The 12,540-nt window shown below is 45.2% G+C and overlaps 1 pseudogene; it reads right to left on the bottom strand.

Moving 5' to 3' along the window:
- Positions 1-12,540, bottom strand: part of LOC102861721 — a 42,565-nt pseudogene that overhangs the window by 29,577 nt on the left and 448 nt on the right.

Below are 12,540 nucleotides of genomic sequence, written 5' to 3'. Positions count from 1 at the left end.
AAGAAAGAAAGAAAGAAAGAAAGAAAGAAAGAAAGAAAGAAAGAAAGAAAGAAAGAAATCAAATGATGTATGCATTGGATAAATATGCTGAAATGACCTCTTTAAAAGTGTAAATAAAACTCATTTAGAGAACTTGGTGTGTCTGATCCACACTGTGGTGTTCTGAATTGCTTCACACGCAGGTGAAGGCTAAACAATGAATAAGGAAGATGGAGAGCTGATTCCTTGGAATTGCGGTCTTGGCAAGGAATAGTGAATACACATCTGCTAGAAGAATCCTAGAAGAATGAGCAAACCTGTCTTGGAGGAAAATACAGACAGAATATTTCTTAGAAGCAAACGCAGTGAGACTTCATCTCATATACTTTGGAAATATTGTAGGGAGGGACCAGTTCCTGGAGAAGGATGTTATGCTTGGAAGAAGGTCAGTGAAAAAGAAGATCCTCAACCAGCTGGACTGATACAGTGTTTCCACAATGCATCAAACATAGAATGGCTTCGAGGATGGAGCTGAACTGACCAGGCAGTGCTTCATGAGTTGTAACTGACACTACACCACCACCTAACACAATCAACAAAAGCAGTATATTAATACACATGTTCCTGGGTTCATCTCTGGAGTGAGTCTTGGAAATGTATCTTCAAGCACTGTGTTCTAGGCAATTCGGAGGTACACTTCAAGTTTGAAGACCAATAACCCATCTTATGGCTGTAAGGAGATGAGCTACTTTATAGCAAAACGGTACACTGGAGAAGTGAAGTCCTTTTTTTAAATTTTTATTTTACTATTTTGTGTCTGTTATTTGTACTGTCAAATCGGATCTGACTGCTACAGGAGGAGATTGCTAATCCTTCTCCAGCAGAGCATGTGGTGGATTTGAACTGCGTGCCTCTGGGATTGTAGTGCAGTTTTTTGCCACTAGGCCACCAGAGCTCCCCTGAGAAGTGAATTCTTATGATTGATGCTTAATGTTTCTGTGCTTTGCCAGCTCCAGACTCATGATTACATGGATGAAATGTTGCCTAAGACCCAATGGTGTGGGCAAGGTCCAGAGCCTCAAAACCCATCATTGTCTGCACCTTAGGACAAAGGATTAAATGGGACTCTGGGGTAATGTAGAAAAGAAGGACTTCTATTCACTGTGACTCTGGGAAACCTAAAAGACCAAGAGTCGTCCTCTCTGGACTTCTACAATGAGCAGTGATCCTACAACATGGGGTTACCTCTGAGGGCTCTAGAAATGCTGAAACCAGGGATGCTAACTTAGGGCCGCCCTGGATCTGCCAACACCTCTTCATACTATAGCCACTGACCTTACAGGACTGTCTCTTTCCGGGGACCCACATCCTGTCAAATGACAAATGGGGATGTCACCTGTGTGAGGGAAGCCAACAATGGTCATCTGGTTTCTGTGGGCTGGATGAGAGCTCATATGATTTAAAAGGAGGACATTCAGTTCAGAAGGTGGCTGAGCTCCCCTCCTCCATAAACCAGACCACTACAGTTTCCTTCTAATTAATCCTAGGAATCCTCATTTCAAAGGAGCCCCAGCTTCCACCAGGCATCTACCCACTGGGTCTGAGTTATTCTGGGAGATCTAACAACCTGCACTCAATCCTAGAGAGGGAAGGAGAAGGCCCGCCAATTGGGTATTCTCCACCCCCACCCCAACTCAAATGAGACAGTCAGCCATTTGCAGCTTTAACTCTTTCTTGGCTCTGGCAAAGACCCACACATACCACTTAGCAAAGCCTCAGATGGTGGAGTGGTAACCACTTTAACTGGAGGGAAAAATAACATAACTAAGTGTATGTAGTGGGAGGAAATTATGCATGGAAAGTGACTTTTAGAAATTGTTTTTAAATGCTACAGCCAAAGTAAAAGGATGGAAATTGAATCAGAAAGAAGAGTGTGTGTGTGTGTGTGTGTGTGTGAGAGAGAGAGAGAGAGAGAGAGAGATATTTAAGTTTGAAGAAATAAATCCCTTTCCCAAATAAATACAGAGCATAGAGTATTATTTCATCTTTGCAGGAACTGGAAATGAGGGACTCCAGATTATGCCAATTAGATTTATACTTTGATAGACTGGCTCACAAAGTCTTTGACAATTAAATTTTTTTTAATTAATCTTGGAATTTCTTGGCTGATACAAATGGTTAAGCATTTGACTATAAACCAACAGCTTGGTGGTTCAAATCCACCCAGACAAGCTTCACAAGACAGGCCTGATAATCTACTTCTGTCACAGTCTTGAAGAACCCATGGAGTAGTTCTCCTCTGCAGAGCAGGGGCACTGTTATTTAGCGACTAACAACATGGCAAACTCAATCCTGGTGAGTTTTGGTGTTTGATGCTATTTGTCTTCTGTTCCCATCATGCACGTACAGGCATGGTGGAGCCAGGATCACCAACCATCCATAGCAACACCTCTGCAGGGAGACTCACGACTTGGAATATCAATATCCCCAATGGAAGGAAGTGCAAGAAAGGGAGAAAGTGATGGAGCAAGTAGGAGGAGAGTCTCTGCAATGTTTCCATAAGGAAGAAAAGTGTCTTGGCTCCGGAGGTGCCTGCAGTCTCTCTAGCAGTGCATTACTATTATTATTATTATTAATTTTAATGAAAATTTACAGAGACTTTGGATTTCCATTCATTCATTGTTGCACTTTTCTCCCTGCCCACCTCTCCTCCCCCAGTTTACTCTCTTCTCTTTGAAAAGTAAAAGAAAAATTCTTTAATGTTTTACAATCCATCCCCCCAGGTCCACTCCACTACGCAGCCTTCGTTCTGGACTCCTGTCATGACAATAATGCCTAATCACATATCTCTTTTAAACAGTTCTCTCCCTCATCTTTTTCAGTGCAGTATACATTATTGAACCCATCTTTCTCAGTCTCCCCCCAAGCCCGATGTCAGTCCCGGTTTACAACAGTGGCACTATGCAGTATTTGTCCTTTTGTGACTGAGCTATTTCACTCTCAAGCAGTGCATTTTAGTAAGACTCTAGTTGAGAGCTCATGTCTTTTGTTGTTAGGGGCTATCTAGTCAGTTCCAAGTCATACCTATTCCATGTACAACAGAATGATACCATGCTCCTGCCCATTGTTGTACCCGCCATGCCAACCTGTTTCATGGAAGATCTTCTCTTTTCCACTCGTTCCCTATTTTGCCATGCATGATGTCCCTCTTTAGGGATGAGCCCCTCCTGAGAACATGTCTGAGGGATGTGGGACAAAGAAGGCTCACCGTCATTGCTTCTAACTCATGTTTAAGAACTGAGAGTTGGTGGTTGTCTCCTGGATTCAGTTCACAGTCTCTCGGCCTAGCACTTGGCAGGCACCAAGAGAAGCCCAGACTAGACAGAATGACTAATGCCAGGCCTGCTGCTGCCCTCCAGCTGTCTCTCAAGGGCAGGACAGTCAGCATTCTGGGCACCTGGCCTCCCTGAAACCAAGCTGTGACTGTCCCCATAGTAAACCTAATGGTCCTATTGATCTGTTTGCATCTGAAGCTGCCTTGCCCACAGAGAAATGCAACTAAGTTTTGGATCATCATTTGTTTCTCAAGCTCTCCCACTGTCTGCCCGGGCCAGTCTCAGCTCAGAGGCAGTGCCCAACCCAGCCTCACCAGCCCTGGGGATATCCTGAGGCCTATTTCTCAGTGCTAGACTGCTCCTGGGGCCTTGGCTGACCTGCTGTATCATCTGGCTCAACCTGGCTCCTTGCCTTAAAGCATTCCACTTGTTCCTTGCTTCTTGCCTCAACTCCAGGGCCCCTTTGGCCCAGCCTTCAGGCCACCTGAGCCAGATCTGTACCCTAAGGCCCCTCTGGCTTTCCTCCTGGCTTAATTTCTCTTGTTGCTGATAAGTTCCAGGTGCCAATGGTGGCCTTCAAGACTGATGTCGAGTGGGTGAGGGAGTCAATGCACTCAGTGCATTTGCAGTCTCCATAATTTATACCGAAATTGTCAGCCATTAAGACGCATCATCTCTGCAAAGCAATTCAACTCATTTGCTTTCCTAGCACTCCTGGCAGATCAGACCCTGAGCTCCATCAAAAATGCACCACAGCAGAGTCCATGCCGAAGCACAGGGACCCTGCAGAACAGAGGAGAACTGCTTCACAGTGATTCCAAGGCGATGATCTTTGTGGAAGCTGATGGTCACATCTTCCTCTCCAAGGCTGACTGAAAGCTGACAGCTGACTGCTTTAACACTGAACCACCAGGCATCCTCTGCTATCCTTAAAGCTAAAACCTACTGCTGCCGCCTTGGTTCTAACTCATAGCAACCTTCGACTGAGCTTCCAAGGCTGTCAGCTTTTACAAGAGGAGACTGCAAAGTGACCTTTCTCCCTCAGAGGCCTCGTGGATTCAAGTCACCAACTTTCTGGTTAGCGGCCAGGTTGTCATACATAATGTCACTGGGCCTCTCTATCATTAAAGAAGCCTTCAGATGCTTTAGTTCACTGGTTCTCAAACCTTCGTATGCATTTACTTTACACCTGGAGGACTGGTTTAAACAGACTGCTAGGCCTGCCCTGGTTCCTGATTCTAAAAGTCTAATGACAGGACCTGAAAATTTGTGCTTCTAGCAAGTTCCCAAGTGAGGCTGGTGTTCTGGTCCAGAGACGACTGGTTTTGATTTTTATGGGTTTTTATTTCTTTATGTAACTGCACATTGAACTCAGCTGCAGAACTTTCCAAACAGTCTCTAAACTCCTTCCCTCCAGGAGATTGTGATTTAATCGGCCCATAGTAAAGATGGATCGCAGGGCTTTTAGCATGCTCACTGGGTGTTTTTAGGTCCCTGGGTAGTGAAAATAGTTTGCATTCCACTTCAGCAGTGGGCAATATGTTAGAGATGATGGGGACAGCACAGGATAGGGCAGGGTTCAGGTCTGCTGTTCACAGTGTTGCTGTGAGTCTTGCTCAACTCTACGGCACCTAACAACAACAACTAACCCTAAGACTGTCAATTAGAGCCCAGCCGGCAGTGAGGAGGAGGAAAGGACTAGTGGTCTACTTCTTACAGACAATAAATAGCAAGATAACCCTACCGAGTTTAGTTCAACTCTGTAGCACCTGGGGTCCTCATCAATTGGATTGATCTGACCTCAACAAGTTTGATGGTGTTTCTAGTTTAGTGAGGTTTGGTTTTTAAGAGCAGTTGATTCTACTTCTCAACCAGAGTTGATAGCCTTTGCATCTGCTCTGACATATTTCTTCAGCAAGGTGCAAAAGAGTGAGGGGTCCTCTTTTTCCCTTAAAGTGACCCTTAAGTATGGTTGTCAGATAAAATACAGATTATCCAGTCATATTTTAATTTCAGATAAACAGTATTCATTAAGTATGTGTTACCGCATCAGGATTGGTAAAAGACTCAACACCCTGCATTATGAAGATGACACAACCTTGCAAGCTTAAGTAAGGAGGACTTGAAATGCTTGTTGCAGAAGATCAAATACTACAGCCTTCAATACAGATTATATCTCAACATCAAGAAGACACAAATCCTCATCCCTGGACCAACAGGCAACATCATGACAGAAAGATTGAAATTGGATCCACAATCAACTCCTTTGGATCAACAGTAAAGAAATCAACAGATGTATAGCAGTGAGAAAGTCTGCAATTAGGGACCTCCCCTTGCTGAGGAGTAAGGATGCCAGTTTAAAAACTATTGTGAGCCTGATTCAAGTCACGGTCTTTTCAAGTACTTGCTTTGTATCTGAGATTTGGACAGTAAATAACGATGATAGAAGAATTGATGCCTTTGAGCTGTGGCGCTGGAGAAGGGTACTATTTATTCCCCCATGAACTAAGAGGATGAATAAATATGTTTCTTTCAAAGAGAGTTCTTCCAGAATGCTTCTTAGAGGGGAGATGGTGGAACTTCATCTCACATATTTTGGGCATGTTGTTAGGAGAGCCAGTGCTTGGAGCAAGACATCATGCTTAGAAAATCGAGGGGTCAGCGAGGAGGGGAAGACTGTCCACAAGATGGTTTGACATAGCGACTGTGACAATGGGTTCCAATGTAGCAGAGATGATGAGGACAGCACAGGATAGGGCTGGATTCAGACCCGATGGTCATAGGGTGGCTCTTCAACTCAATGGCACCTAACAACATTTCAGGATTCCTTGGTTTTGGCATTTCCCCCCTAAATCTGCCAGGACTACCCTTAAGCCCCAACCATTACACAGAATGAGAAACAACAACTTACCAGCTTCCATTTTACAAACAGAAAAGCTGAGGCCCAAAGGAGTCAGACTAAGAACCAGTAACTTGATCCCATCCAGAATGTCTTCCTTCCATTACATTTCACTGTGCTAAGCACACAAGTACCCTTGTCTGGCAGGGTTACTTGTCAGGTTGCTCAGAGGTAACTTGAAAGACTTGAGCGTAATTTATGTCCTCTTTATTCTCCTTCCCTTCCTCACCTCCACCTCCTTTCTTTGCTGCAGTCATTACGGAGCCTGTCCTGGGGTTTGGCCAATCCTAGGGCCAAACTGTTAATGGCTACCTCAGGGAGGAAGTGGGCTGGAAGTGGTCCTGGCCAGAGACAGCTGCGTGCAGGAACCCGTAATTGGGTATCACAGGGACAAACAGGACTTGGCACAGGCAGACAACAGGCAAAGCATGTTGGGAAAGGCCCACTTAATTCATAGAGACACTCGGAATTAGTTGTAAATTCTCTGGGAAGAGATCAAGGCAACGGCATAAACAGCTCAATTAAACTGTCGGCTCAATGCACAGAAATGGTCAAAACACAACCTTTAATCTAGATATAGCAGATTATCTTTCAACCTGCAATGAGATTCCTAAGATTAGTTGTACCTGATGTGAAGAACACTAGAATTGCTTAGCGACGCCCAGAACAGGGGCGCATGTGCAAAGGGGCTACCTGGGTGCCACACACACCCCGAAGATCCCTCCAGATACTAGAAAGACAGGGACAGATCACTATAGCCTTCTCCATTTAGGAAACAGGGTCTGGGGACACAGCCTCAGGATGCATCCACTTCAGAAATGCAGCTAGTCTGATGTGCCCCATCCCAGCCAAAGTTACTAAGTCAAACACCCCAAATCTGAGGCAGTCAGAAACAAATAGCTGAGCTTTACCCTCTGCTGTTCTATCCAGTCATCTCAACCACTACTGAGAATGTACCAGTTAAATAAAGACCAGAAAGAAGCGCATGGCCATGGGGATGGCTGAGAACAGTAATTTCAGCAGAGGAGACAGAGGTACAAAGGCACAAGACACAGGAAGATACAGTGTTCAATAAGTCAGTGTGTCTGGTACAGAGCGAGGATAGGAGCTGAGGTTAGCAGTTTAAGCAGGCCAGGTCCTGTAAGGACTTGTGGGCCATTGTAAGGATTTTAACATTTACTTTTAAAGAAATGGGGCTTTTGTGGGGTATTTAAGCAGAGGAATTGTTGGTGGTGGTGTTAGATGCCGTTAAATTGAGTATGATTCATAGCAATCCTATGAACAAAAGATCTGAACCCTGTTCTATCCCATGCCATTGCAACACTTCCTGACACACAAGAGCCCTTTGCGGAGTCACCATGTCAATCCACCTGGTCAAGGGTCTTCCTCTCCTTCACTGGCCCTCCACCTTTTCTAGCACCATGTCCCTCTCCAAGGAATAATAGCCCCTCCTAGCAACATGCCCGATTCAGATTTACCTTTCTTTTATAAGATCGCTGTCACCTGTGCTGAGCCAGAAGATGGAGAAATGGGTAGGAGGCTCCTGTGATAACCCAGGTGAGGGATTATCACAGAAGCTTCTTGAACCAGAGTGTCCTGGGCCCGAGTGGCAGCACGGGTGGTGTGGAGAAGTAGGCCGGTTCCTTAAACACCCTGCTGATGGGCTGGACAGAGCAGAATGAAAGGAGTCAAGGACGGCCCAGAGTTTTGCTTCAGAAGTGTACAGTTGTAGGTGCCAACACAATGAGTCCAATCCATCAGGGTCCCACCTGACAAGGCTTCACTGGCTTTTCCAGGCTGTGATCCTCACAGAGCAGACTGTTGAATCTTTTTCAGAGCAGCTCAGTGGTCTTGAACTGCCAACCTTTGTTAATGGCTAAGCACTGATGACTCCCGAATCAATGCCTCTAGGCTAGAGCCCTGCCTGTATTTCACATTTGTACTAATAGGACGCCATCATTTTCTCCCCAAGAATACCTTTCTCTTTCTGACATACTGCCCCTCTCTATGAAGGGGCTACCATCATTCACCAAGTAGCCCAAAGGCAGAAAACTAAGTCATGTGGAACACACCCCAAAGTAGTTTAACACTCTTCCCCTACTCCAATGCTTTTTTAATCATTCAACAACTATGTATTTATTAAGTGATCTTTATAAAATGCTGAAATAATTAGGTCATTTGCTTGCCCAAAGTCTCCTTAATGCTATGGCAAAGGCTCTTTATTGCCTACAGTGTAAAGGTCCATTTTCCTTAGTTTGACATTCAATATTCTTTGTGATGGGCCACAATCATTCAACCTTTACCCACATTCTACAACCTCACAAGTTCTGGGAAACTCATATTCCACTCATTAATCCCCAAGCAATGGCCTACATAGTTCCGCTCCTATGCCTCTGCTCATTGTTCTCGCTGCCTGGGATTCCCGTCTAACATTTCCCATACCCAAATGCTACTCTTCTTCAAGGCCTAGCCTAGTATCACCTCCTCCAGGAAGCCATCAGTGACATACTTCCTTGAGAATTAAACTCCCCCATGGTCCCATTGCACTATGCACCTTGTTCTGCCTTGTATTTCTCTTGCTTTGTCTTGTTCAATTATTGGTGAAAGTCAGAGTCTGCATTGAAACTGACTCTGGTACAGAAACAAAGAAATAATTTTAATATCTGATGAACTCAACTGAATGAATGATGCTTCTTAAAAGTATATGTGCTCTAACAAGAAAATAATTTTTCTTCTACTTTTCAAAGAGAAGAGTGAACTGGGGGAGGGGAGATTGGGCAGGGAGAAAAGTGCAACAATGAATGAATGGAAATACAAAGTCTCTGTAAACTTTCATTAAAACTAATAAAAAAAGAAATTTTTAAAAAAGTATATGTGCTGTGTGCCGGTGGCATCATTTTCCCAGGCTTCTACCATTTGGACAGAGGGTGAGTTCTGGTGGCTTAGTGGTGAAGAATTGAGCTGTCGGTGCAAAAGTAGTAAGTTTGACTCTACCAGCTGCTTCTCAGGTGAAAATAAGGCAAGCAATCTCTTGCTGTATGATTTATTGCTTCTGAAAACCCCCTGGAGTTTCAGCAATGGGTTGGTTCCAACTTGATAGAACATAACAACAACCATTGGCATAGCTTTTCTTTAGATAGTGGTCCAAGAGGTGCTGCCCCTAGAGACCTATTGAGCAAGAGTGAGAAGTTGAGACAGAGATAGAAACAAAGTTTGAAGCAACCTTTCCAAAAAGAAAATGGAGAAATACAGTCGTAAAAAAACCACCAAAAAAATTTGTAATGAGTAATGGGCAGTTTACAGCATGGCACTGTGTTGAGTTTGTGATGTTGACATACTGTGTCACTTGAATCACATCTCTTCCCTTCACTGGTCCCTGTTTTTGCTCCATAAAACAGGGCTGTTGGGTGTCTGGCAGGAGACACTGACCAGCTGCACATCCCAATAGTGCTCTGATCCTTTCTCCAAAAGTCCCTGTCTCCCAGGTCCTTTGACAAAGCTATTTCTCCAACAAAGAGCTCTGGCTGTCTAGTCCATAGGAAGTTGCACCCAAAGGGATCACCCAAAGGGATCACCTCTCTTTGCGTCTACCAGTGGCTCCTCAGGAGAAAGATGAGCAATCTGTTCCCACACGATTTGTTGTCATCTATCACCAAGTCAGAACTGACTCATAGCTGACCTTCGTACAGGTTTTCAGAGGCAGTAAGACTGAGAGAAGACTGCCCTTCTTTCTCCCATAGGGTAGCTGATGGATTTGAACCATATGCCTTTGTGTTGGCAGTGCTGCGTTTTATCACTAGGCCACAGCCTTGGAAACATGCAGAAGGGACATCTATGAGTCAGCTCCAACTCAACAGCAATGAGAGTTGAGTTTCGCCAACTTCTTTCTTAGGAAGCATTTCTGCTCCATTTCACAGTGATTGCTTTTGATTCTGAGTCTTGTAAGGTGTGTCTCTATTAGTTTCTAAAGGAAAACACCCATGTGCCTTTTTAAAGTCTGCTTTAAGTAAATACCACGTAGGGCGAGATACCCTATCTGTAAACTAGGAACACCATCAGATTACAGGGGTGCTGTGGAGAGTTAATTACATACAGAGCACTTGGGGGCTGTGCAGATACACAATACACTGGAAGTTCTTGGCATAATGCTATAGCATTACAATAATTCTGGCTTATAAATTATAACCCTGGCAAAGACATCACATGAGAAAGTGAGTCTGACCCCATGGCCTGGTACAAGAGAAGTGGAGCAAAGTGGTGAAACAGCGCTTCTGTCTCTAAACTTTCAGAAAAGGCAGTGGCAATTCTTCCAGGTACAACCACCCTGTGAAGAACAGGCCTCCAGATCCTGGATAAGACTTTCTTGTCCAGATAAACTGGTCTGTTGCTAGCATCTAGCTACTCTACCTCCATGAGACTGGGAGCAGAGGTCAGAAGGGAAGAGGATTTGCGGTTGATTGAAAGGTGGGGCTTATAATGAAGACATTGCTGACTTTCAGATTTCCTATTTGGGCTTCCTCTCTGTGTTGGGCAAGTAAGTGCTAAAACAAAAGAGTGAGTTAGAAGACTCATCTAAGATAGGATATCTAAGGATATTAAAAATAACTATCTTAGGTCAGGTCAATATCTGATCCTTCCACTATCCCTCAAGACACATGGAACATGGTACAGACAGAGGCACACATTTTGTTTTCTTGAAAAATGATAAATGAGGGAAAAAAGATAAATGAGCAGATCTCAGACAATGAGAATGCTGTGTGTGTGGTTGTGATAGTGTTGTGTCAGTGGGACCATTTCTGTTCTGATGACAGCTCTGTTGAAGGGAAGAGCAAACAGTCTGATCCTAAAGGATCAGTTTGCAGTCAATTCCACAGCATAATTGTGCCTGAGATCAGCACAGCAGCTTCAGAGCAAGAACCAGGTTGGAGTCCAAGTTCTGAAACTTCCCCGCTGTAACCTTGGCCTGAGTCTTGGTGTGTTCAAACAGGTTAATGGTTCACTGTTCAAAGGTCTTAGACCAAGAGCTGTTGTCCAGCTTCTGCAAAGCCAAGTCCAACAGAGGGGTTAGTCTTACTGCTTGCCCTAACAGGATCCACTTTTCCTTCCTACAGGACAGGAAAAAAGAACACTTTCCAAGAACCCAGGTGACATATACCAGGTAGTAGATTCTTTCAATTATTTGAACTGATTTTAATAAATCAGCATTCTTATATAAAGAGTCAGTTTTTACAAGTTCCCAGTCTTAGGGTTAAGCCATTTTCTGGGGCTTGCCCATGCAAACTCTCTTGAGGGCATACTCCTGCCTTCGTAGGTGTGAACCATAGGAAGAACACCTCTGAGCAAACTAAGTCCTAAGTACTATTTCTGTCTCAGTTGCCTCATTTTTTAAAATTTTACTTTATTACTGTGTGTGTGTGTGTGTGTGTGTGTGTGTACAGTCAAATCGGATCTGACTGGTACAGGAGGAGATTACCCCTCCTTCTCCAGCAGAGCATCTGGTAGACAGTTTCCTCATCTTTGAAGACAGGATGATTTAAAGTTGCCAAAAGAACAGTGAATATGACATCATTGCCCGAGCAAACTAAGGAACTGTTTGTTATCCAGTCTTCTGCGTGACCTTCCTTTGAACTTCAGCTTCTCCCTCTATAAAATTGAGGACACTGAATGAAGTGGGGACCTTGGCGGCTTCAACCTTACGCATTAAAAGTTCCCACATCCCGACAGGATGGCAGTGAACAGGGTTAAAGCCACGACTTCATCAGAGGTGAAAAGGTAAGCAAACATTCCTTCCTCCCCAGAGCCTTGCTCTCCGATTGGTGCCAGACCCGGCCCCAGCGGCCTATAGAGGCCGCATCCGTCATCTGCAATGCTAATACACTCATTAGCATAAAGAGTTCTTCGAAGACCTGGCGTGCGGGAGATGAACCGGAGTCTCGGTCCCTTTAAAGGAGAGGAGGGTAGTCGTTCTGTCCCACGGCGCCACCTCTCCTCCGTGAAGGCCACCCGGTAAACTGAGAAAATGTCCCAAGTCAATCCACCCCCACCCCACTGTGGGAAATCCCTGGAGTGCACTGCGCGCGGGTCTGGGGGTCAGCGGGCGGGCTTGGCCTGTGCGCGCTGCCCGCTCACCTGACCACCTCTCTGGTCACACGGTGGAGGGCTGACAGCAAAGCTCGGCCAGCAGCAGAGACCCCAGGGCCCGCAGGCATTATTGGGGGTTTGGCGCCGCAGCAGCCGCGGGAGGTGGCGCGAGCACCCCCGCGCTGGTCACCCCCACCGCGGACTGGGCGTAGCGGGGCGGGGCTTGGGCAGAGGTCCGGTGGCCCC

Source organism: Elephantulus edwardii, unplaced genomic scaffold (genome assembly GCF_000299155.1).
Source record: "Elephantulus edwardii isolate Elephantulus edwardi_28Jun2011 unplaced genomic scaffold, EleEdw1.0 scaffold00052, whole genome shotgun sequence".
Lineage (NCBI taxonomy): Eukaryota > Metazoa > Chordata > Mammalia > Macroscelidea > Macroscelididae > Elephantulus > Elephantulus edwardii.
Note: the sequence above shows the minus strand (reverse complement) of the source record. Positions and strands in the feature narration are given on the sequence as shown.